Source organism: Ambystoma mexicanum, chromosome 14 (assembly GCF_040938575.1).
Source record: "Ambystoma mexicanum isolate Mex_15411 chromosome 14, UKY_AmexF1_1, whole genome shotgun sequence".
NCBI lineage: Eukaryota > Metazoa > Chordata > Amphibia > Caudata > Ambystomatidae > Ambystoma > Ambystoma mexicanum.
Genome location: NC_090940.1, coordinates 156114751 through 156141417, shown reverse-complemented (window position 1 = coordinate 156141417; position 26667 = coordinate 156114751). Strand labels below are relative to the sequence as shown.

Here is a 26667-nt window from a genome sequence, read left to right as displayed (position 1 = left end):
GAGATATACCAAAGCAGCAATGGGGAAAAGGTCCCAATGAGACACAGAGCCAGAAACAGTGCAGCAAAGCACACCCACAATAACTTGCGCAGGCACAGGCAGGCCAGAAGCCAGATAGGCCCTGGAGATCACAACCCGGAACCACTGGAAAAAGGAAACCACAGATGCGTTATGCCCAGCCCCAGCCGGACCACAAGCAATCAGAAGACTATCAGATTGGTGGAAAAAGCAAACCAAGCCAAATACTCCAACACATCCCGCCGGACATCAATGTTAAGCCCAGCCACCTCCTTAGGCATTCTTGGATCATGAAAGAAGTCAGGGAGAACCAGACCCTTAGAGGTGTGAAAACCGAGAGACAACTTAAGGGAGAAACTTCGGACCACACCCCAGCACCACCGAGTGTGGCAGCACCCTCAGGAAATGAGCGTGACATAAGAGAGCCCCAATCTCCCCAAGCCTACGGGCAGAAGGGAGGGCAATAAGAAAAGCAGATTTCAGTGTAAGATGTTTGATATCAATCTCGGAAATGGGCTCAAAAGGAGGCCCGTGAAGGAACAGTAACACAAGAGGGAGATCCCAAGAGGGAAGACCTTTATCAGCACAAGGATGGGAAGAAGAAAAACCCTGGATCAACTTCCTCACAAACACCTCCCTATCCAAGTGACCATCAGAGTCCCCCAAAAGGAATTTCATGGAGGCCCACTGAGAGCGAAGCCTGGAAAAACCACCAGACCCCTGTCAAAACCCCTCCTGGAGGAACCGAAGGATAGCAGAGAGGCCAGAACGCAGGGGAGGGATCCCAGACCGCCCATACCAGTCTCGGAAATGGCCCCAATGTCTGCCGAACACCTTCAGAGTAGAGGGTCTAAGAGCATCCATTATGGACTCAACTACAGCATCTGAGAACCCCTGAGATATCAACCTAGACTGAGCAATAGCCACACTGCCCATTGCATCCGGTGGACTTCCAACCGCAGATCCCCTTGAAGGGGACACAGCCCCTCGGAACCAGCCAAGGTTCCTAGAACCGAAGCTCCAACAGAGAGGGGAGCCAACTCCGGTGGGACCAGAATGGAGCTAACAACAACACAGTCACCCTGGACACTCTGATGCGCCAAACCACCCGGGGCAGAAGGGGAATAGGCAGAAAGGCATAAAGGAAAACCCCAAGCCACTGTACAGAGAGGGCATCCATCCCCCAATCCCCTCAGCCTGAAACCGAGAGCAGAAGAGGGGAACTTCTGCTGAGGCCGGGGATGCAAACAGGTCTAGAACCAGGGACCCTAATCTGACACAGGTCAACGCAAAGACCTGGGCCAACAGAACCAGTTCCGCAGAGGAGTGAAAACCGGCGTCTGAGAAGATCCGCTTGAACATTGTCCACCCTTCTGATAGTGAGGCCACCAGAGACACCAGATGAGATTCCTCCCAGGTGCTTATCAGCGCTGCCAGAGCATAAAAGGAGCGGCCGGAACAACTTTTGCAGTTGACATATGCCAAGGCCGTCGTATTGTCCGATCGGATCAAAAAACGCCAACCGTCCAGCAACTCCTCAAAGTACACCAGAGCTTGGACAATGGCACAACTCTTGCCAATTGGATGATCGCCGGCTGCTGAGAGGACCCCCAATGTAGACCCTTTCTGCTGGTGTTGGTAGTAAGAGAGGCCAGAGGAGGAAGGACCATGCACACCTCAGCCTGTAAACCTGAAACCCCCCTGCTACCATAGCAGGGAGACTCGCAGCGCTGGGGACACTGAAAACAAAACTAGGAAAGCCGAGATGTCGGGAGCCAGTGGGAGAGAGTATAAGACACCAGGGGACGTAACCGAAGACGGGCTCAAGGAACCGGAAAACACGCAAGACGCCGCGTGCCCCGTAACTTCAGCAACAGGCGAGCCGAGACATACTGCCTTCTGAGAACCCAGAACAGCCAGCAAGCGCCCCCCTGCACAACATCCAGAGTACGCTCTCCCCAGACATCCGGACAAGCAGTGCAGGATCTTGAGACCCATAAGCAGGTGACCCATCCTAGAAGGCATAGGGACCAGGAACACCCGCAAGTAGAAAACTTGACCCTGAACAGGGAGAGGAACGGGCAAGACGGTAACCCAGAACAACCGTTCGGAGAGAACGGATCCCATGGCCAACTACTTGGACCGTGAGCTGGGTATCAACATCCTAACCATGCAAACCTGGACAGGAGGGGACAGGAACGGCAACTGAAACCCCCCTCCGGATGGAGCCCATTGCCCAGGAAGCCGAACCCCACCGGTCCCATACACCTCCGAGAAGATAGAGACGAGGAGCCAGGGAAAACCGCCAGTCACTGCACTTGCACCGAGGGAAATCACAGGACGTTGAAACAGGCCTGCGCCACAATATAACAGCATGCTTGTCAGCCCACAAAAAGATCCGACCTATCAAAAGGAAGATACAGGACAGCCCAGAAGTCCAGCAGACTATGGCCCCCTCAGCCGACAGATGAGCCACCAGGCTGGCGTCAAAAGGGCAGAGTACTGTCACAAAGCGGGGCAAAGCAATCCATCTCGAATAGCAGACATCAAAGGCAACCCTTTAGCTTGGGTATGCCTATACTGGAAAACCCACTGAAGTGACATCCCCCTCCACCGGCACCAGGGGCTCTGAGAACCCTTCTAAGCACAGACATGTGCCCTATCACTTCCCACAAGTCTGAGAGGAGGCGTGAAAGCAACACGTCGGCACCGGAGGACCTAGGCCCTAAAAGAAGAGACACTGGGAACCCCCAAAACAGGAGGAGAGGGGAAAAACATCAAGCCCAGTCCTCCCCTCTCCTTACCTTCCCCCGGGCCGTGCAGGACCCGGGACACAATGCTCACGCTGCGGTCCGGAGCCCAGCAAAGAACCGAGCGAGGCAATCCAGCTCAACTGTGACCCCAAGCCCTGCAGTGGGCCCAGGAGCAGCGCCGCACCTGAGGGAGCCGAGGGCCCCGCCACACAGCCCCCCCCAGGGGGCCAGCAATCGGTGCTCCACGGTGCCCCGCACCGGAAAGAAAAAGTCCAACCTGCCGGAGGCAGGAAAAATTAAACTGAGTGATGTGGATGTGGGGGAGGAGTTATAGGGATTTAAAGAAATAGAAGAAGGTCCTGTGTCGGAGGCAGGTGCCTCATGAAGTAAGTACTGGGATGAGGATGAGTGGACGTGGAGGTAATGCTGTATTTTACTAAGATAGTGGTAGTTTGTGATTAGAATAAACATATGGTGTAATTAATTTATCAGTAACACTTGAAGGTAAGCCAGCCCTAGGTGGCCTCGAACCACCAACCTTTGAGCTGTATGCTCTAGCACTAACCAATTGCACCACAGAGACTGCTTATTAATCCCCTTCAGACCTGGATGCAATATCGGGACACAAGCTCCATTCTGTTGTTGCATTGGTATGGCAAATGCATGACACCAAACCCCCTGCCCCCCCCCCAACCCCAACCGCTACTGATGTGTATGCTTTGGTAGCCACTGTCAAAAGTTAGTCCTACCTTTATGTTAGTTGCCCTGTCTCGGTTTTTTATTTAGAAAATCTGGTCACCCTACCACATATCCACAGGCACTAAAGAATGTATTTGTTTCTTTCTCCCATCTGCCTTCCTCTAGTGCAGCAGGGGTTTGCAACATGCCTCCCTGCAATACGATTCCCATGATCCCTCGCAGTTGACTATTCTGCTAGGGTTGAAGGGAGTTGTAGTTCAAAACATCTGGAGAGCCAAAGGTTCAAGACCCCTGCTGCTGTTATAAATGTTCATCTTACTCACCAACAATTTATTATTGCAGACATAATAAAGGGGTTCGCTTTGCTTTTGCACAAATTTAGTATGATTTAATAATAGCGAGAAAAACTGTTACAGCCTAACAAACTGAGTGAGGAGTCATTCTCGTATGATAATGGCCTGTCCTCAAGTCACAGTTGGGGCAGAGGCATTACACCCCAGGCGATAATGCCCCCTCCTGGGGTGTGTAAGGCTGTTAACATGTAATGATAGTAGCTAGCAGAGGGTTTGGAGTTGCAGTGGTGGAGTAATCATGTTTGTTTAATAGTGAGTAAAGTACACAAAATATGATAGCAAATTAAATGTGGTTTTATTTTGTATTAATTAAATGACTGGGTCGTCTTTACAAGGAAACATTTTTAATTGTAAACTTGGTTGAACTGGAACCGTTTTAGCATTGCTTGAAATAGGTGCACTGTTAAAGTGATTTACAAAATTGAAAACCTGTGTCCCATGTTTTCGCTTTCACTTTGGTGTCTTCAGTTGGATGCTGCCTGTCACCTTGAAGGTGCCATGAAAAAAAGATGCTCCAAGAGAAGGAGTGCCCTGTTGAAAGCAATCTTGACAGTGAATCGCATAGTTTGTTGAATGCAGTGACATTCTTTCTATTGTTTCTCAGGCAGCTTCGAAGTCAGAAGGTCTGGAATGCAGTCAATGCCAGTAGTTATTGACTGAATTCCGAACATTCTGATTGGCTGAGTGGGCATCAGTAATGGATTCCATGTGATAATTAGTTCTATTGATTGTGAAAAGATGAACCTCAAAGTGATAAACCAGCTACATAAATGTATAGAAAATAAACCAAACTCAAGTAAAATAAAAATGCCTTTCCTAATAGGCAGCGGAGTACAGCGTCCCGCTGATGCGACTATTTGCAGTTACCTGTCTGACTTGTCGAGCTACTTCATACTAAATGCCATTTGTATAGGCTGCGAGCATGGGCGTTATTTTAGGGGGGGGCAGGGGTGTTTGTCCCCCCCCCCCAACTTTCATGGCATACCATTTTGTCCCCATTCATTTGGCTGGGGCACTGACATAAACTAAGCCTCCTTCACATCAGGAACACCAGAAGGTAAGTAGTTTACATGTAGGTTTTATTCTTTTAGTTAGTAAGTAGAGAAAGCACTGGGACATCCATCTGGTCCAGTATCTTAGGTCTAACTGCCATCAGTAGAACCTTCAATCAAACCTACACCAACATTCCACCTAGAGTCCCAGTGACATCCCCACTCCAACATTCCACCTAGAATGTCAGTGACATCACCGCCCTTCACCACAACACTAATAGCCATAATCAATCCCACACAGATTATGACATATGTCCTTCTCTTCAACCAATACAACACACCTAGCAATAACCCATCCCACACAGATTATGACATATATGTCCCTCTCTAAACCAACCCAATACTAATAACCATAATCGGGCCCAGAACAGGTCATGACATATGTCTCCCTCCCTTGGACTGACACATCACAACCCCGTGACATCACCCACCATGAGGATGGATGAACACCACCAATAAATATTCCGCACTAAATGGCTCATAACATCTCCGGACAGCTCCCAGCTGAGTCCTTGTACCACCCACACTTCTAACCCATGATCTGTAAATTTTGACAACACACAGCTGGAACCCAAAAATAAAACTTATGACCAACATCATCTGGCTGCCCTTAACCTAGAAACAGGCTATGGCAGCCCCTTGAATGACCAGACAGCACCTAACTGCCCTTACCCAAAACATAGATAACATCTCATAGCCCTTAGTACCGCCATAACAACACTAACTATTCCTAACCAGGCCCTATACAGCACCTAAATAAACCTTAAATCAACAACAGCACCTCACTGCCCAACCGACAACCAACAGCACCTGACTGTCCCTAAAAACAACCAAACAGCACCACACTGCCTGATGGACAGCACCTCACTGCCCCCTCTACTCCCAGGCAGCACCTCACTGCCCCTAAAACAACCAAACTGCATCTGACGGTCCCAACAACACCAGATAGCTCCCAACTGCCCCTACAACAACCGGACAGCACCTCACTGCCCCACACTGTCCCCTTAGATCACCCAGACAAAACCAAACCACCCGCTAGACAGCACCTCGCTGCCCCCAGAAAATAACTCGGATAACACATCACTGCCCACTAGACAGCACCTCACTGCCCCCAAGAATGACCCAGACAGCACCTCACTACCACTGCCCCTTAAAATTGAGCCAGACAGCCCCTAACTGCCCGCCAGAAAGCACCTCACTGCCCCCACAAATACTACCAGCAGCACCTCACTGCCCCTTAAAATCACCGGACATCCTCCACACAGACATCATGCACTTATCCAAGTGACATGTCCCTACAGACAATAACAAACAAAAACTCCAGAGGACAACATCTAAATCCCATGAAAATCATGACAGATAAAGTCATGATGCCGAAGTCCCTGCGCCAACCCCAAAATTTACATGAAATGCAAAACACTAGATGCAAATCCTTGGCGCCCAAGTCCCTGCGCCAACCCCAAAATATCCATGAAATGCAAAACACTAAATGCAAATCCTTAGCGCTAAAGTCCCTGCACCAATCCCAAAATATCCATGTAATGGAATATCCTTGCCCCTAACTGAATACCTGAACAGCACTATCCCCCAACTTACTTAGACAGCACCTCACTGCCCTTTAGTCCTGACATGGACAACACCTAACTGCCCCAAAGGTCTTACCTATAACCCCAGAAATCTTACCTATGACCTGACAGCACCTAACTGCCCTTTAACCCAAAACATAGGCAGCACCACACTGCCCCTAAAATGATCAACCAGCTCCTCATTGCCCCTTGAAGCCACCAAACAGCACCTAACCGCCCCTTGAAATGACCCGACAGCACCTAACTGCCCCTTAACCAACACATAAAAGCACCTCAATACCCCTTAAGTACAGCATGTGGGCAGCACTAACTAGCCCTAACCGGACCCTAGACAGCACCTCACTGCCCTAACATCACCAACAGCACCTCGCTACACCACCTAACAACCAACAGCACCTTACTGCCCCTACCACTGCCTCACCACACCACACCTCCTGACACAACAAACAGCACCGCTATGCCCCCCAGCATGTAGACAGCACTAACTACCCCTCAACCAGATCCAAGGCACACCTCACTGCCCTTAACTCAAAACATGAGCAACACTAAACTAGACACCACCGGACTGCACCTAACTACCCCTTAAAATGACCAGACAACCTCTAGCTACCCCTTGGACAGCACCTCACTGCCCCTAGGCCACTGCATGAAAGTAGCACCTCACTGCCCCATAAGATAACCAGACAGCATCTCACTACCCCTAAAATAACTAGACAGCACCTAACTGCCTCTTACACCTGGAAAAAAAAACAGATAGTAACCTCACTACGCCACCCCAAAAGCACTCCCTAAAATGAATATATGCAACTCCCGCAAATCCCTAAAACAACCAAAACATCGGCACCTCCTAAACCTCTAAAACCCCAGGCAGCATCTCACTGCCCCTTGACTAGACCTCAGTCAGCACGGAAGCATATCAATGCCCCCTTTAACCCAGGCAGCCTCTCACCACCCTTTTTAATTCCCAGGCAGCACCTACCTCACTGCCCCTTCATGGTAACACCTCACTGCCCCTTAAACATTGGACAGCACCTCACTGCCCTTTAACCAAAAACCTAGACAGCACCTAAAATTATGACCAGGGGACATGCCCCTACAGACACACATATAACATCACCTGACAACACATAAAACCCTACAATAACAATCAACAGCGCCAAAGTCCCTGCGCCGACCCCAACATGTCCATGAAATGCAAAACACAGAAATGCACGACCCCTATGGAGTGGCGCTAAAGTCCCCTGCGCCGACCCCAAGCGCCAACCCCAAAATGACCATGAAACGCAAAGCACAACAATACAAAACCCACAAGACGTGGCACAAAAGTCCCTTGCGCCAACCCCGCACCCACATGTCCCTGAAATGCAAGCACATAAAATAGCATAGCGCTGAAGTCCCTGCGCCATCCCCACGACCACACGTCCGCTTAGACCCATCCTGCTAGTGGAGCATCATTCCCAACATTATAACTGCCCACGGACCCCACCCAGAGTCCGTTCTGCAACCCAGGGGAATGTCCTGAACATTAGGCCACCACATAAACACAACAACCATACATAACCGGCCTTAAACCACTAACATTTACCCAGGACCAACCCATGCATTTACTAACCCCGAGGCCACAACATATACACAACAGCAGCATTATAACAACACCGGCCTCCCCCAACACCTACCTCACATTAAACCACCAACGCCGTCCACCTTGAAAGATCCCACAAGTCAGGATCGAGCTCCCGCAACAATCTTGCAGGACCACTGCACCTTTCACCACCACTTCGACGCCGGGACCCTCTCCTGGAGAACTTGCAACTAATGTCCTCCAACCATACCGTGTCCGCATGCTTTTCCTCAGAACCAGAAAACATCTTGTTCAAATTGACGCACACTCCTGGATAACGCCAAAAATCCTCTTCGCTGTCCCTCTGTGCCGACCAGTAGACTTCTCCATGACTACCATGTTCAGTCCTGGATCCTCCCGGTATAGCGCAACACCCGACACCGGCGTCCGCCTGACACTCTTGCAAAACGTTGCGTTCCATATAAACGTTGCGTTCCACATGAACGTCAGAAAGGCTTTCAAGTTTGCGTTCCAATAAGACTTTGCGTTCCAGATGGGCCCGCTGGAACGCCCGTCCTCCGCCCACTGATGCCGGCCCACGCCCTGCCGACATCACCATAACGTCATCTAGTATCCTGGGGAAAAGATCTCCAACATACTCCACCATGCACTCCACAATGCTGTTCCCCTGCAGCCGCACACTCCCCATTTCTCTCCCCGTGAGAGGCCCAACAATGCAGTTCACTGCATACAACACGCTGGCTCTCTTCCTGCCAACGGTCGCGCACCGCAGCTCCCCCTGGTGGACGCAGGGGCACACAACCTTGTAGGCACCGAACGCTGTCTTCCTGCCTGCGGTCGCGCACCGCAGCTCCCCCTGGTGGACGCAGGGGCACACGACCTAGGAGGCACCGAACGCTGTCTTCCTGCCTACGGTCGCTCACAGCAGCTCCCCCTAGTGAACTCAGGAACCAAAAGCCGTCAGTGTCACATCCACCAACGACCCGACAACCTTACCGGGCCTGGCGGAACACCAGTTCAACCGCCTCTGACAACTCCAGGCAAAATAGAGAGGAACTTCCAATCCGCTCTCCAGTCCTGCTCACCCCAGCTGCCTCAACCCAAGACAACCCACCAGGACCAAGGGCACCGAACACTACCAGCCACCGCTCACTCTCCACGTATCAGGGGCAATGGATACCCCACTGCAGTCACGGGACACTTCTTCACCGCCAACACCGGACGCCGCCGAATATCCGGTCAGCAACGCACCGGGCGGGATGTCATCGCTGGAGGGCGATGTCACAGTCCTTCAGCTGCCCCCTCCACAGCAGCACCATCCGTATCCACATTAGCCCCGGCGCCACCTGGACCCTGGACCCTCCATGCACCGGGTCCATTCAGCCCGGGCGCCGGCTGGATTCTGGACCCCCCAGGCACTGGGCCACCTCAGCCCGGGCGCCGGCTGGAATCTGGACCTTCCAGGTGCTGGGCCACCTCCCCTGGCACCGCCTGGACTCTGGGCCACCTCAGCCCGGGCGCCAGCAGGAATCTGGACCTTCCAGGCGCTGGGCCACCTCCCCTGGCACCGCCTGGACTCTGGACCTTCCGGGTCCCCGACCTGGACCACTGTATTGGACCCCACTGCACCGCCCGGCCTGCAGCTCCTTGTTGCTGGATGGATGTCACCCTGGAAGGCAGCGCTCCTCACCTACTGCCCCTTCCCAGCAGGACCATCCTCGTCGCCAGTGACATAAACTAAGCCTCCTTCACATCAGGAACACCAGATGGTAAGTAGTTTACATGTAGGTTTTATTCTTTTAGTTAGTAAGTAGAGAAAGCACTGGGACATCCATCTGGTCCAGTATCTTAGGTCTAACTGCCATCAGTAGAACCTTCAATCAAACCTACACCAACATTCCACCTAGAGTCCCAGTGACATCCCCACTCCAACATTCCACCTAGAATGTCAGTGACATCACCGCCCTTCACCACAACACTAATAGCCATAATCAATCCCACACAGATTATGACAGGCACCTTTTCTTCAGATGTCATGTCCCCCCCCAACATTTTCAGCAAAGTTACTCCACTGGCTGCCAGCAACATGCCGATCTGATTGGTTAACCCTCGTCATCCTAAAATGCGAGTCCACCAGTTGGGCACAATGGGTGACCACTGGTTAGGCACTCGGGGACTGGTGGGACGCATCCTCACAGCACATGGAACAGCTCTTATGCTGCGGCAATGATTTTTCATTGGGTCTTCAGATGAATCAAGTTGTCCAAACAGCGTTTTCTCCGCCTACTGAAATGGTTCTTTCCTTGTGCAATTGTAGAATCCTCTATGGGAGAGGCGTCGATAGTGTGAGGTGGTGGGGGGGAGGGGCTGGGAGGGCCTTACCCCAGGTCTTTTAGTTCTAGCCATGGATAGCAGCTCAGGAGCTACAACCAAAAGGCTAGCTAACTCCGAGTCCCAGCATTGGCGTAGACCCAGATCTTTTCCAGACCAAGCAACACCCCTGCTCCATGGATTACACAAATTGAATCAATCTGGGAATCGAGAAGTACTTAATGGCCAGTCTTTGTGGGTGACAGAATGCTGCAGCCTGTCTACTGGCCAAGAGTCCAAGACGCCTGCATGTCTCTCCCCATTATCCCAGCTCGTCCCTGGCTCCGCGTGGATAAGGGCCTCCGCCTGGGCCTATAACAGTCAGGGTCCAAACGTCATTTCAGAAAAGATGCATAAGTCCGCCCCCACTAGACCCTCTGCCAAGCCTTGGTTTGTCCCAGGGTTCAATCATTGCAGATTTTCTCACCCGGTCATTCTGGCCCCTAACCAGTTGCGCTTCCAGATTAGAACCATTCATAGCCCATCCAGCGTTCAAGAAAGCCATTAGAACCTGGCTACTCGGCAATAACGGGTTGCGCCCCATCCGCGCTCTGTGTCATAGCGCAATACTTAGTGCCAAGAAGTGACCACTGCGCTCTATAAAAAAACTCACCATATCACATTGTTAATGGGGGCTTGCCCGGACACATCCTGCTTCCACCTAGCTTTACCAAACTGGCTATAGTGGAAGCTAAACTGCCCGATAGTGGTATGCTGGGCGAGGATAGGTCCCCCAGAGTCCTTGGGTGGGGGGAGAGAAAGGATGTGGTGGGCATTCCCAATGCTTGTGCATCTATTGCCAAGGCCGTAAAGCGTTTGGATCAATTTTAGAGCATGCGTTGAAACATTGAAGCATCTTTGTACAGAATTCGCCGGCTTAATGGTACTTCGTATGGAACAATTTGGTAGATGTGTGTGTGAAATTGATGGAATATCTTCTTGGTTTTGGGTACGCATTTGACACCCAATGAAATTTCTTTAACACTTGCTGTATTCGATTTTCTTAATGTGATTTTATGAGGATTTTACTGAAAAATGGTTACATCTTTTAAAATGTACTGTATTATATGTGAACATGTGTAATTTAAACTAAATCGCACAATAAATAAATAAATAAGAGCACTCTTCAAGGCAGAAGGGAAATAACAGTGGTACAGACAGAAGTCAGTGGAAATGTAAGCGATTGGGATTGCAGTGACTTAATGGTGCTGGGGGAAGGAGGACAAGGTCAGGCAATACACTGCATACTGGCTTTACCGCAAGGACGGGGTGTGGGGAGGAGCACGCCAAGTGGAACCTGTGTACTAGCTGGAACTGAGAAATGTAGCGTGCATCGTGCACTCTGCTGTTACTGCTGAAAAACCAATGAAGAATTCATGCAACAAAGATCTCATTGAAACAACACAACTGGGAGCAGGAGGTGGCAAACTGGCCCTTTACCAATGGAACCAAATATACCACTAGAACTGCAATGGACAATCTGAGACTGGTCATACCATCAGTCACTGCGTTTCTCCATCCTTCCCCATCTCCGTAGCCACGAGAAAGAAGCCCATCCAAGGGCCTGTGGGGTGCAGAGCGTGATGGCCAAACCTCTTAAGGAATTGCTTACTGAATCTGCCCTTAGTGGTTGAAATGCTCAGTTCAGGCACAGAGAGTGGTGACCAATCCCCTTTAAGGAATTGCTTACTGAGGCTGTTCTCATTGGTTGGAGTGCTCAGGTTAGGCACTGAGTGTGATGGCCAATGCCCTTTCTCTGGGCTGTCCTTATCGGTTGAAATGCTCAGGTCAGACACAGAATGTGATGTCCAATCCCCATAAGGGACTGCTTTCTGTGGGCTGTCCTCATTGTTTAAAGTGCTCAGGTAAGGCACAGTGTGTGATGGCCAATGCCCTGAAGGCATTTCTTTCTCTGGGCTGTCCTTATTGGTTGAAATGCTCAAGTGAGGCACAGAATGTGATGGCCAATCCCCATACGGGATTGCTTTCTGTGGACTGTCCTTATTGATTGAATTGTCCTGGTCCGGTTTTGGTCTTGGCACTGCCACCAGGGACAGCACTTGGTTTTTGTTTGATAATCAACAGTGCGTATATCTTTGAGTGAGTTCGCCATCCGAGCCTTGCCACTCTTTTCTGCATGCTCTCTGTATTCACACCTCTTTGCCAATTTTACCCGCCAACGCGACCATTTTGAGGCTGGCTCGGAAGGATGTGCGAAGAAGCAGGGTTGCTGAAAATGTGGGTCGTGGTGGGATCAGCAGTGATCGGTTTAGGCTCGCAGGGACAGGCCAATCACCTACAAGCTCTAAGCAACTTACTAACGTTGAAAGTGAAGGCAGATGGGTACAACTTTGCTAAACTCGGATTCTTTAAGGAAAAAACGGTTACATACAGAAAAAAGAATCTGTACGTAAATTAGAGAATTTGAATCCGAGAATTGCTTCGCGATGTACTCGCCAGTAATCTGCGCTTGTGTACGGTCCTCCCAAACCCTGCTTCCAACACTCATAATCCTCCCTAGAGACATTCTTGTTTTACTTGCTGTTCACACCCTCCCCCTTAGTTCTACCTTTGCCACGTCACAGGGCCTACCTTTGTCACGTGCCTGATACTTCCACAGTGGTAAAGGTTGGTGTGACCATGCTCTAAAGGGCGTTAACTGATTATGAATGTTGCGGGGCACCAAAGGGCCTAGAACTTAAGGGGTCATGCCAGCTAAACAACTAGCTATTTATCTGGTCTAATATGATATGATAGGTTGTTTATAACGCGCTTAATACCCAGAGGTTTCTAAGCACAGACCTGGGGATCAAACCTGGGTTGATCCTTCCAAGGCGAGCACGTTGCCCCTGAGCTAAGTAATGTTAACCAAGTATGCAACCAAGTCATGTTAAACTTTTATTACATAGCGCTTAGAACTCAAAGGTATTACAGTGCTGAGAGCTGTTGCAGAAGCCATTGTATAAGTAAACCTATCAGACAATCTCTACTCCTTTTCCTTACTCTATGCCCGTATCATCCCTCCGGTAGGATCTACGTGATCACTGCGTGGCCCAAAAAACAGCCAAAAGATATTCCGAATGCGAAAATGGAGCCGCGCAGTGATCACATAGATCGCACATAGATGTGTTACTGCCCCACTCCCTGCCTTGTGACTGCGGGGGAAACCCCTGAAACCATATCACCGTACACGGGGAGCAGGGGACACCCACGCAAACCCCGCTCCCCTTGCACAGTGTTATGGGATTCAGCATTTTCGCTACTGCCGAATGCGCGGTAAATATGTGTCCTTTTTTTTATTCCGACAATTTGGAGCGGTTCCCCTCGGGTACACATGGCACAATGTATCGAACTAGTGACCCGACAGACTCTCCGAGGTGGGCTGGCATTGCAGAACGTGGAGATTCTCCTCTCGGCTGGACTAGCTGAAAGACTTTTAGGATTGAGTAGAAGTCATTCACCGCTCAGGCCTACCCCATGTATGGTGCCTCCAGTAAGTGCATGACAACACCAGAATGGGGAGACCTATTGGAGCACTAAATTCGGGGTAAATGCTTTTCGATAATCTCTACGGTCATTTGGATGTGGAGGCACCACTTCGGGTATACCCCGCGATCATCACCTATTGCCCAAGTGACCTGCATGTTTCAGGGGCCACGCGTCTTCCTTTGTTGTTTACACCTCATATAACGGTGTACTTGTAAGTGAAAAGGTCTGCATGTGTGTCTGGGCACATGGGGGCAGGGGTCTGCAACTTTTGGCTGTTCAGATGTTTTGGACTACAACTCCCATCAGACCTAACCATCAGATTGAGGACCTCAGCTGCTAACACTTGCATGCCGGCAATTCCCTCCATGTAATTTTGTTTTCTTTAGGGCTGTAAAGGAGAACGAGAATTAGGACGCCCCCACATTTACATGCCTTCATAAACCTTTAAACAAAAACAAGGTACGTTCATGGTGGCTGGCATTACAGTGAATCCTTTCAGATTCTGTCTCGTGATAGAGATGTTGAAAAAAAAGGGCGCAGTCAACAGGGATCCAAGCATCTACAACCACATTAAAATTCGATGCGGTGGGGGTGTACTCACATGTTATGCATGCCGCAAGTGTTTGAGGCAGAGCAGATTGTAAACTCTATCCCCAAACTGTGCAGAAACTGCAATGAAACTGGCTCAGATCATAAACTGCTTGCGGCATGCTCGCCCCTGCTAGGGAGTTACTTTCCGTGCCATTCTCCTCCTGCATCGAAATAACCGCCAGACCGATTACTGTGTCATTTCTTTTAAGAGTACAAATCCGTTACCAATAAACAATTTTATTTTGTATGTGTTTTTTTACTATTTTGACAAACAGAACAATCCAGTGTTAGGAATGAGAGAGGAAGTTTACGTATCTGGGTACAGCGGGAAGCATTTTCTGATAATGTTGTCATGAAAGGGATTGGAAGAGACCTTCAACTACAAGTGATATTAGAATCTGGATACAAAATTACCCAAAAAGATAGAGAGATGAAAAAGTAGTCAGTTTCCATTTCTCAAAATTCGTTTTCCTTTCAGTTTCATGAACATTGGTTGCATACATTGATGTTTGCGCTCCCGGCCCGCTACGCGGATCTGCTGCTGAGAGAACGTTGGTAATAGACCCAGGCTACCTTTTAATTGCATTTCCTACATTCACTTTTTATTGCCATGGAGACGGCTGGCTCTTTAATCCCATCAACCGGAGGATCGGCCGCTGCGGTGACGAGACCTGAAAACATCTGTATACTGTATCTCCTTCGGCATTGCCAATCTTGACCCAAACTCATTTCTGGGCGGTTCTTGAGGCACGTTCCTACAAGACTCATTACTCAGTGACACGGATCACTATAAATTGGCCGGTGTTCTTCCGCTGGTAAATATAATTTCCTGCTGCAGCCATATGCTGGAGCGTTGAACTCTTTGTTGACTGACCATCTTTAAGGCTAACAACGACCGCGTTCATTTTTTGAGACCAGCCTGACTTGTAAAAACGGGAATGGCGCAGGGACGTCATTTAGGGGTCGCCAGAGGTCACAACTGCGACCTCTGAGGTCTCCCTTGCGACCGCTAAAAAAAAAAAGGTTTTATTTTTAAATTTTTTAATTTTTTTGGTAATGCAAGCTCCTGGGCTGTGGCCAGCACCAAGTGGCTCTTTACTTCTGGAGTGGCTGGATTTCTTGTTCGGGCCCCAAGAAAAATAAGAACAGGAGTGCCATAACACTTTCAGCACTCACCCTAAGTAAGAAAGAATCGGAATACCAAATAATGTTTCTTTCTGGAACTCCAATACAATAATTGCCAGACTCATTAAAGGTTTATTTCAGGCACACATCAGGGGGTGAGTCATTGATTTAGTCTGTTCTTAAACGCCTCAACTCAGCCTTTCACCCTTCTGAGGTCGATAAAAGAGTACCAACACAGGTTGGGTGATATTGGGTGTATATTTTTTCTATATAAAGCGCTTAAGCATAAGTGCTATATAAAAAAACATCATTATCATTTGGTCATGGACGTCTGCTTGCATTCACAGTCATTTGGTAATATGGGCCTATACACACTGATCTTAATGACACATATGGCGATCCATTCTTGTATGAAATGTACATCACATTGTGATATCGTAACCATATTTTTCGTAGTGTACCATGCTATGTGATGTCACTTCCTGTTTTGTCAACCAGTGAAAGGTAGTATTCCATCGCTTCCCGCAATATTACTTCAGGGTGATGTCAAATGATATCACTTCCTGTGATGTCATCAGGGGTCAAGTGTCGTGTGATGTCACTTCGCTACCCCTGGCATTTGGGTAAAATGACACCCCTGGAATGGAGACCAAATATGAAACTTTAAGATGCCAAAGGAAAAACTAAAATGTGCCAAGCAACTTCTACAGTTCTATGGACTACGACTGTTGATGAGACCACACAGGTGTAAGGAATGTTACAGCCGCATTTTTACAGAAAAACATTGGTTTATGTGAAACAAACATGAGGGTAGAAATCTCTTAAGGGGCTGCGGTATTGTTTCTGAGAATAATGCTTTAGGAGCCTATTCCGTGCCTTGGAAACTAAATCTGGTACGATCCCTGTATCACTTTACATGGAGGATGGAAAGACATGCCCTGATGACATGAGCAGGGCCATTGACACTTGACGGAAGTTTAACTAACCACCCTGGGCCCTTCTGGATGCATATACCTTCTTTGGAACCTGGATATGATGGCGCCAACTAGACCTTCGGCCGGCTTAGTGCTCTTATGCACTGCTAAAAAGGCTTGTCTGCATCCGATTTCTTAACACAATTCATTAACTTTAAATATTTATTTTCAGAATCCTTGAGTTGTTCAAATGTTTACAATTATAAAGCGCACAAAGCAGCCCTTGGGCATTGTGGCGCTGTTACAAGCAAGGCTTACTTAGTTACAGGAGACAGGAGGAAAAGATAGCCTGTCTGTGGTTCGTGGTTACATTGAACCTAATATCAGACAGGTAGCGGTTAAACGGGCAATGTTACAGAGGATGGGGGGGCTCTACGGTTCAAAGGTTACAGGAGAACCGGATACAACTCACACCTTCATGAACACAGGTTTCGAAGGTGAGAGCCTACGCGTGTAGTGTGGACTAGTTGAATAAAAGATCCTTCTCAATTTTTTGAATGTGAGGGATGATGTGAGTGGGAAATGGCTTTATGGCTCAAGAGATGCCATTTGTTGTACCGCAGGGTGCACAAATCAACAGCCCGTTTGAAGCTGTATGTTAAATCAACCATTTGTTTACCCTATATTTTTGGGGATATGAAGGCTGTCCAACTTGGAGCTCGGCCCTAGGTTATTGTGTCGCCCTCGATTGCTTTCTTAATTCTTAAACCAATGCTACCAACTATGCCACAATGTGGTCTCTAACACGATTTAAGGAATAATGCCAAGATTTGAGGTCCGTAACGAGTGGTAACAGCCCGATGTCCAAGTTAATATGCCTGTGCGCAGTGATTAAATTTGTTGAGGGCAGCGGGTCATTACCACCCTGTACTGCCTGGCAACGTCAGTATTATTGCGATTACAAGCCCAGGCTAACATCTGGGTTGCTAAGGGGCATTTTCTGTGTATCAAAAAGTGGGCTGTGGCAAGAGCGCAAACCATGTTTTTACCCAGAAAAAAACACAGCACTGCCCTGAGCCCCTTATGCATTTTCCATGGGATCGGCGAGCAGAAGCGGCAGCGATCAGGTCGGCGAGGAGAAGCGGCAGCGGTCAGGTCGGTGCGCAGAAGCGGCAGCGGTCAGATCGGTGAGCAGAAGCGGCAGCTGTCAGGTCGACGAGAAGAAGTGGAAGCGGTCAGGTCGACGAGAAGAAGTGGAAGCGGTCAGGTCGTGGGAGAGAAAGGTAGGATAACTGCTATGGGAAAAAGGCAAGTAGGGCAGAGTCTGAAGAGGAACAACTGGGAGAGCAGCAAGCAAGAGGTGGAAGGTGGCACGTGCATCCGTCAGCTGGATGGAAACATGGGCTTATGCTGGTAGGCATCCCTTATTGGCTCTGGTGCCCACCCAGAGGATAACATACAATCAGATCTGGTCAACGAAGGCGGATTTGTCCAGAAGTGTATTTCCCATGCTTTCTTCCTCTATTGCAGGAGCCTGAAACCTTTGACCCGCTAGATGTTTTGGACTGCAATTCCCATGATACATTGCTATTGACTATGCTGACTAGGGATGGTGTGAGTTGTGGTCCAGGTCTGGAGGGCCAAAGGTTGCAGTCTTCTCCTCTGTTTTAATTGAGTCATCATTGGGTCATGGCAGCAGAGGCAAGTTAAACACTTCCACTGTGATGCCTCTATTTTGGACCTGAAAAACATGAGCTGGTTTCACATGGACAAAATCAATAGTAAAGGTATTGTAAGGCTTTGCATATCTGGCAGCTACTGCTGCGGCCATCCATCCTGGACTGTTAGAAAAAAATGCTTTGCTCCGTATTCCATTAAGAAAATTAAATTGCCTCGATGAACCGTTGGCTGGGCGGCCGAGCCAAGTAGGGATTGGTCCATTATGTGTGTCGACGGGCAAACCGCTGCACTTACCTCTCCGCTGGCTAAGGATTCCGCTGGGGCACATCTGGGATTGACGGTGCGTCGGAGCTGCGTCATTTCCCTCCGAAGGATTCCACTAATCTTGATATTAAGTCGTGGCATTGAAAATACCCAGGGGGACAGCACGATTATTAGCGGTAATGCCAGTCACTTCAATGCTGTAGGTTTCGGCATGTTGAGGTGGAGTCTACAGGACTTCATCTTGTTATTTATTGTTTTACCTAAAACGCATTTCAATGCAATAACTTGATTCTAAACCGATTGTCATATTTTGCCATAATTTGTATGGAGTAGCCATTTCGCTGAAAAATATTTATTTAGATTTCTTTCTTTGAAAAACCTTATTGGTGCTCATTGAAAATGACTCCTCCTTTTGCATTGCTATAGTATTCATGACTTTACAATGTATTCTTCTAAAATGTTTGCTGAAATCCAACTCTTCACTTTAAACTCGCCCCTGACAATTTCCAGACAATTACCTAAACCTGACTCAAACTAATACTATCCCTCACCCTAACATTGACCCTACCCCAACTTGAACCAGACCCTCCCCTAGGCCTAAGAACCCTCCTTTAAACCTAACCCTAACTCGACTGTCACTAGGGACGTGGACTGGGCCGGGCCAGATCACGTTTCCCTCACTAATAGGTATGAGTACAGTTTGACTTTTCCCTCACAAACAAGAACAGCATGTGCAGGGTCACTGCATAGCCCTCTTGCCAACAAGTATAGCATGTCCAGTGCCATTGCAATCTTACACTACTGTTAAGGAACATGTACAACATGGGACTCTAAGATCTACGCACTACTTCATTTCATGCGTGTAATAGGCTGAAGGCATGACCTATATGTCACCCAAGGGGGTCTTAACCAGAACCCAACTAGATCGCTACCTCCCAAGCAAGCTGTGGGGGCCTCATAACTTCCATCCATTCAGTTCTTTAGGTGGAATCAAAATGAAGGGTGTCCCAAAACATCAGAAAATAATATTTGGTTTCACAACCTACGCAGCCTAACTAAGGTACCTTTGAAAGACGTGCAGTCATTGTACCTAAAGGAGCTCCCTAAAAAAGTGCAGTAGTGTTTTCAGTCGATTACAAAACATAGTAAGCAAGGGTGCGGGAACCCCTTTACTGAGAACGAACATGGTTCAAGTAACCTGTCTGTTCTATGGAATTTCTCCACTCAGGTGTGTCTACAGCCACGTTGTAGCTCTGTGAACCCTTCATGGAGGAGAAATATCCATTTGCATATCAGTTTGGTCCCACCCACAAGGGCAGTCCAGCACCAAAATCCTAGGCAATTATTCTCTGAATAAGAGTACCAATAGCAACCGCAGACACGTATTTCGGCCTTGTTGGGCCTCCTAAGCGAGCCTGGATTACCCTGGGTTACTTAGGGTGAAACCTCAACTTTTACAAATTACTCAAGGGTGTGGGAGCTTCTCTAGTGAGATCGAACATGGTTCAAGTTACCTGTTCTATGGCCTTTTCCTCCACTCGGGAGGGTCTACAACCACGTTTTAGCTCCATACACCCTCCACCGAGGAGCAAGACCCATTTGCATATCACTCTGGTCCCACCCACAAGGGCAGTCCAGCACCGAAATAGTAGACAATTGTTCTCTGAACAAGAGTACCATCAGCAACCCTAGACAAGTGTTTCGGCCTTGTTGGTCCTCCTCGATGAGGTGAAGCTGAGCCTCTCGTAAGGCACAGTGAGCAAGGGGTCCACGTCTGGATTATCATGGGTTACTTAGGGTAAAACCCTAACTTTTACAAATTACTGAAGGGTGTGGGAGCCCCTCTAGGGAGAACGAACATTATTCAAATAGCCTGTTCTATGGAATTTCTTCCAATCAGGAGGGTCTCGTCTACAACCACGTTTTAGCTCACTGAGCATTCACAGAGGAGAAATATATGTATTTGCATATCAGTCTGGCCCCACCCACAAGAGCAGTCCAGCAGCAACATGCTAGGCAATTCTCCTCTGAATGGCAGAAATACGATTTTACCCTTTACCAAAATGTCCAATTGTAGTAAGGCAGCTCAAGGGGTTAATGTCTCTACTGCAGAGGTCTGTGCGTAACATGAACGGCGCAGCTCCTCTCAAGCATCAGTCTGTAGCGATCAGTAAGGTGTTACTGCACTAACTGAAGTCCCTTCCTGTTTCAGGGCCACCAGGCATTGGAAGTTAAGGCCTGTCATGGCAGAGACACCATGTAGAGGGTCGAGGGAGAGGTCCCAGACAGAGCCCTGTCTCCAAGACGAATAACACCCTTGCCATGACCTTAGAACAGCTCCATTACAACCCTGCATTCACTCACTTCCGGTCCAAGAACTGGAGGGAACAAATACATTGGGCTGCAGGATGAAGAACATGGGTGGGCTACCAAACTCTTCCACCCCCACAGTTGGGTGGTTTTGGGGATCAGCACAGGGATGTCAAGCATATACACTTTAAAGCTGACTGGCACAGAGAATCAGTTCCACACTCCTGATCATCTCATGGGACGGTATTACAGACACTATGCATCGGTGCAAGGACAAAGAACGCTGCAGCAAAAATTGCCGTGGTGCAAAAATATTTTTTTCCAATTCAATGCTCACTCTAGTCCTTTGCCCTGGTGCAAACATTCAGTGAAATAATATCGGCTCTGGAACATTGAGCCCTAGTGCTACTTGCACTTTCACTGGTGCAAAGTTTCTGTAATACCGCCCATGGTGTAGACTTCCGGATTCTCTGAGCAGCAGCACCCAGCAATAGGAAGACTGCATCACCTGCAAACAAAATACCACGGTACCTGGCCGAGAAACTCAGCATGTCCGGATGTGAGTGCACCACCACAGGCCTGCACATCGCCATAGGGAAAAAACAAAGAAACAGGCCTTTTCCTGCTACGCACCCTGTCTCTGGAGCCGGTTGCCAATGCAGATAACACTGCCCCTCTCCCCCCATCCTAATCTTCAAGAATAACCTGAACACCTTACTCTACTACTCTTCAAAGAAATTCTTGGCAAACACTGAACCCTAATTCTCCTCCGGATTCCGCACCCCCTTCCCTGGTCCCTCTACCCAGGTCAGCTACCACCTCGAGGCCTACATCCTACCAGTAACCCCTCTGTGCGTCCCCTATTCTGCAGCTCTCTGCCTGTTCCCAGACTGGGGTGCACTCTATCGACCCCACACATACATAGGAAATAAAATGCGGACAGAGCAGGGGTGGGTGCAACAGATCTCGACTGCACGCACAAGGTTCTATGCAATGTTCCTGTGCACTACAGGAACACCTACCTATCAGGTAACTCTGACTTTGAGGGAGCTGCCCTCCGCATTGGACTAATCTGGACTCTCAGGCCCCAAAATACACAGCATCAGCACATTGGGCACTGGCGGGGCCCACCTTCCCCTCCCCACAATCGCACCGGGCAGAGACTGTAGCATATGGGCCAGAAACCACTCTAAATCCTGTTTCCTTCCATGAAAGAGGAAAGAAACATTGTAATCCAGGTCCCGGGTCATAAAGAGGGCAGGCGACACTTGGATAGGCTGGGGCTGCACACTCACAAGGGGCGTAAGTGCGATTCTTCAAGTGCACAGATCATGGTTACTAGGCCCTCTGGAAAAATAAACTCAGTTTGGCATCTTCTGCTGGCCAACGCCCTAGGCAGCAGCCTACTTTGCCTAGTGATTGCACCAGCCCTTCGTCTCTGCTATAAATTGAATGTTCGAAGTCTCTCAACTGCTTGTACCAGAGCAGGACATTTCCCACTGACCCAATTAAAGCAGAGTTCTTTGGGGAAATTGGCCATGGGCCCCAAGTGTCCAATCAGCAGCAAGGATGCTGGAGGGCTGGTTTATCCTAAATCTGGGCTTGTATGATGGAACTCATCTACACTTCAATGAGATCCACACGGGGAAAGCCACGTTTCTCTTGGACTCATGAGTACATTTTTAATGTCTGACTTCCATTGCCAGAGGCCTGTTCTGTATTTTCTTTCCCATATCACTCGTTTTGCAGCCCATTAACCTGTCCGCTGTGGGCCATTGTTCATTCATTTCATGCTGATGTTCCAGAGTGAGAACGACTGCGGATATCATTTATTTGGCATCATGTTTGGCGTCATCTTATTTTCTCTGGCTTTTCTATGTAGGAAGACTTGGAAATAACCTCTCTTCTATGGGCCAAAGATGCTAACTTCGTTTTTGGACAGTCCAGTGTTCTATCAATCAGTTGCCACGAAATTGGATTAAAGCAACACATGGATAACTATTAGCCCACAGCACAAATGGTATCCCTCGTGGGATGGTCCAGCGTGTGTGGATCAACGTGTGTGCGAGTGTGTGCGTGTGTGTGCGCGTGTGTGTGCGTGTGTGTGCGTGTGTGTGTGTGTGTGTGTGTGTGTTTACAATGGCAGAGATAGGGGTGTGTGTGGTGAGTGTGTCCTTTTTGCTGAGTCGGGCATAGGGGATACGGTGTGTGTGTTTGTGTGTCTATTCCCTGTTTGCAGTGGCAGACATAGGGAAAGGGTGTGTGTGTCTTTGCAGTGGTAGAGATAGGGGACAGAGTGTGTGGTGTGTGTGTCCTTTTTGCAGAGTCGGAAATAGGGGATACAGTGTGTGCATTTGTGTGTCTATTCCATGTTTGCAGTGGCATACATAGGGAGAGGGTGTGTGTGTCCTTGCAGTGGCAGAGATAGGGGACAGTATGTGTGCGTGTGTGTGTGTGTGTGTGTGTCAGTGTGCGGTGTGTGTGTGTCCTTTTTGCAGATTCCTGAAGATGGTGTCTGATACACCGAAATGCATTGGCATATGAACACACAATAGACCTTTGGTATTTTATTTTCGCCACACTACTCACCACGAGAAAAAGATTGTTGACACAGGAATGTGCATTAAACAGTTCCTGGAATTTTGATAAGTTTCAGTTTATTGTGTTTAAATGGAGACAATAATTTTCTGTATTAAGAAAGAAAACAACTCAGAATAACCAGGAGCCGACTGAGAGCGCCAGTTCTAATGAGGTGGGGTCACCTCATTTTTTTGCAACCTTCCTTTTTTCAGAGTCGGAAATAGGGGATAACGTGTCCGTGTGTGTCTGTGTGTGCATGTCTATGGTGTGTGTGTGTCTATTCCCTATTTGCAGTGGCAGGCATATTGGACGGAGTGTGTGTGTGGCTGGCTGGTCCTTCACTGAGAACCCCCCAGTTCCTGATGCATACTCCCCGCTGCCTGTTGACATATGATTGACTGGTGTCCCAAGAGCAGGTGGAATGGCTGGGTGGTCAGGTGGTCGCCCTGCCCTGGGACCTTTCCAGAACCAGATGTGTTGCCCTCATGTAACTGAGTGCTGTCTCATGAGGATCCCTTTTGCCTCTCTAGTACCAAGACCTGCCACCCGCACTGTCCGCGTGTGTGTGCCCAATATAAGAACTGATCTACTGCCTCCACATCTGGCCATTTTGAACCTCTGGAACTGGCACAGAGCGGCAGTGCACAGCATAGCAATGTTATGAAGTGGCCCCTGGAACCTGTGTGCCTGTAAGGCCAGTCCGGGCCAGTATGTGGGGCTTTCATGATGAGGTCACAGCGGCATCACACCGCAGGGCTGCCTTTCACACATACCAGAGGCTGATCTCCTGTTCGAAGGAATCACTGGGCACACCCCCCAACTCACACCTTGGAAGGGCAACCCGCCTGTCTGCCTGATGCAAAGAAGTCTGTGCACATTTTTTACAAAGCATAAATAATGCGTCTTGGTATGGTTTAGGGCACTGCTGATGTTCTGGCACTTCATGCCCCTGTTTTGCAGTGAACTTAAAACACACGTGACGCTTGGCTGTAAGAGAATAGGGTGGTCACAAAAGCCTAGGAAATGGGATCAGGAGAGAGGTTGAGTCACTGATCCTATCATCGATATGATTGGCCAACACCAGGGGGATGCAATCTCTGGCTCTCTAGATGGTTGAACAACGACACCCATTATCTACCACCATTGACTGTGCTGGCTGGGGCTGATGGGCATTGTAGTCCAAAACGTCTGGAGAGCCAAAGGGTGCAGACCAGGAGCCGTGTGTACTTTTGGGATTAGATGGAGTATAGCCGTGCAAGAGTAGGGAGAGGGCACGTATGTGTACTTGATTTGATGAAGAATTGAAATTTATGCCAGATCCTTCAAATGTATGCCAAATCCTAAACAGCTCTTTACGCTACTCACCTAAAACTAGCACAGTCAAGTGTTGCTAGCAAGATGGTAGCAAGATGTTGATAGCAGTGATGCTCTGATAGTTGGCATGGTGCTTCCCTGGTGTGACCTTCTTGGTTGAATATGTCAAGCTTGCCCGCCTCTGCCGGCCTCTTTAGTTGTGATAGGTTCATCTTTGCTGAGATTGGTGACATGCAGCATACGTTTCGTTGCACTGCAGTGCAGAGTTGTTAACTAGTTTGGATGCCTGTAGCATCGGCGTGGCATAGCTACTCCGCTCCAACTTTTTGGAAAACGGGCATATTCCCCAATCGACAGATCACTCAATCGGGCCCAAAGAAAACATGAAAAGATGCTCAGAACATTGTGATAGAGCATGGTTACACATTATGTTGCCCTCCTGATGCTTTGGACTACAAATTCCATGGTGTGCACCACCGACTAAACTGCCTAAGACTGATGGGATTTGAAGTCAAAAACACCTAGACTGCCATATAATGAGTAACCCTGGTAGAGCAAGCATCTACAGATACTTTGAACCCTAACTCCATTGCCAGAATTGCAAAATGGAAACCTGTGAACTTGAGGTTACACAAACATCTGGACAACAGATGCATTAACCGAATGAGCTACCTTTCTGCTTTGTTAGGTTAGCAGTGGGTAGCGGCCTCTTCCAAACGGAGTGACCAGTGATAGAATGAGCAGAAAATGCACTCAGAGCGCCAGGCTGGCTGCTCTTGCTATGCCAATCCTTTAAATATAGCTGTTCCATGTAGAGGCCCAAGGAATGGAGAATGCCACTGTGATAGTGAAAGGCCTAAAAGCTTTTGCACTCAAACAAATGTTATCGTTCACATTTCGCCATCCTTCTTCACATGCCAAGCACTTAACATTTGCCTGCCAGGGAATTGGCTTAAAAGCCCTTATGCTGGCCTCTTCAGGGTCAGGCCTTGGATTTTCATCACATGTATAATGGATATATCTGAAATATATATATATATATATATATCAGTGAAAGGCTTTGTTAAAGGGACGCTATGGTTACAAGTAAAATCAAAACTGCCATGCAGTGCTAACACTAACACCCAGGACATCAAAGATGACATCACAAATGATATTACTGCTGAGCAACAATGCAAATGTAGCGTCGGTATAAGGGGTGCCGCCTATAGTGTAATTTACAACATATGAAAGGTGATCAGTAGCCTTGTAATAACTGACTCCATGTCACATAAAAGGTGTTTGTTGAAAAATAAACTTTGCGTTGTCTTTTTGTGAATACAGCAATCAAATAATACATAAAGCAAAGCAATGACTGTAGTATGCATTATAGAACCAAAGTATTCTTAGGATGGTGTGTTTAGGGAGTACAAGGATAGGTCGAAGCAGATCACATTCTTGAGAAATGTGTTATCTGCGTGGGACCAGCTTCTTGTTCTATGTATGTGCATTATGACCTCCGGACAAACGCTAGGGAAAAGAACTCGAGAATATAGCACAAGGTCACGCTCTGCATGCACCGTACCTCTATAGTAAGTGTATCGTGGTTTCAATGTAGTATAACCACGTAAAGTCCTCAGCCTAAAATGAATACTGTCACTGAACAAAAACAACCACCCCAGATAGGTGATGTCGTCAATGATGTCATTTGTGATGTCATCTTTGATGTCCTGGTTGTTAGCAGTGCATGGCGGTGGTGCGAGTTATGGTCGCATGGCTTGCCATAACTGCTAAATCTCTTGGGGTTTTCGATTTTACTTGTAACTATAACATCCCTTCAAAGTTTTTTCACTAAATTTCACAGGTCTTTATTAGTGAAAATGTTTCATGATATTAGATCACTGTATATAAGTTATTAATAATTCCTCTTTTAACATAAATGAAAGAACTATAAACCTTCTTTAACAAACATATTTTTTGCAACGCGTACTGAAGTGTGTCGTTATCA

General features: G+C 48.2%; 1 protein-coding gene across 1 annotated transcript in view; it reads left to right on the top strand.

Annotated features, from left to right (window-relative positions):
* The window catches only part of LTK (leukocyte receptor tyrosine kinase), a 621554-nt gene that overhangs the window by 378058 nt on the left and 216829 nt on the right, over positions 1–26667 (top strand). The gene's annotated exons all lie outside the window — the stretch shown is intronic.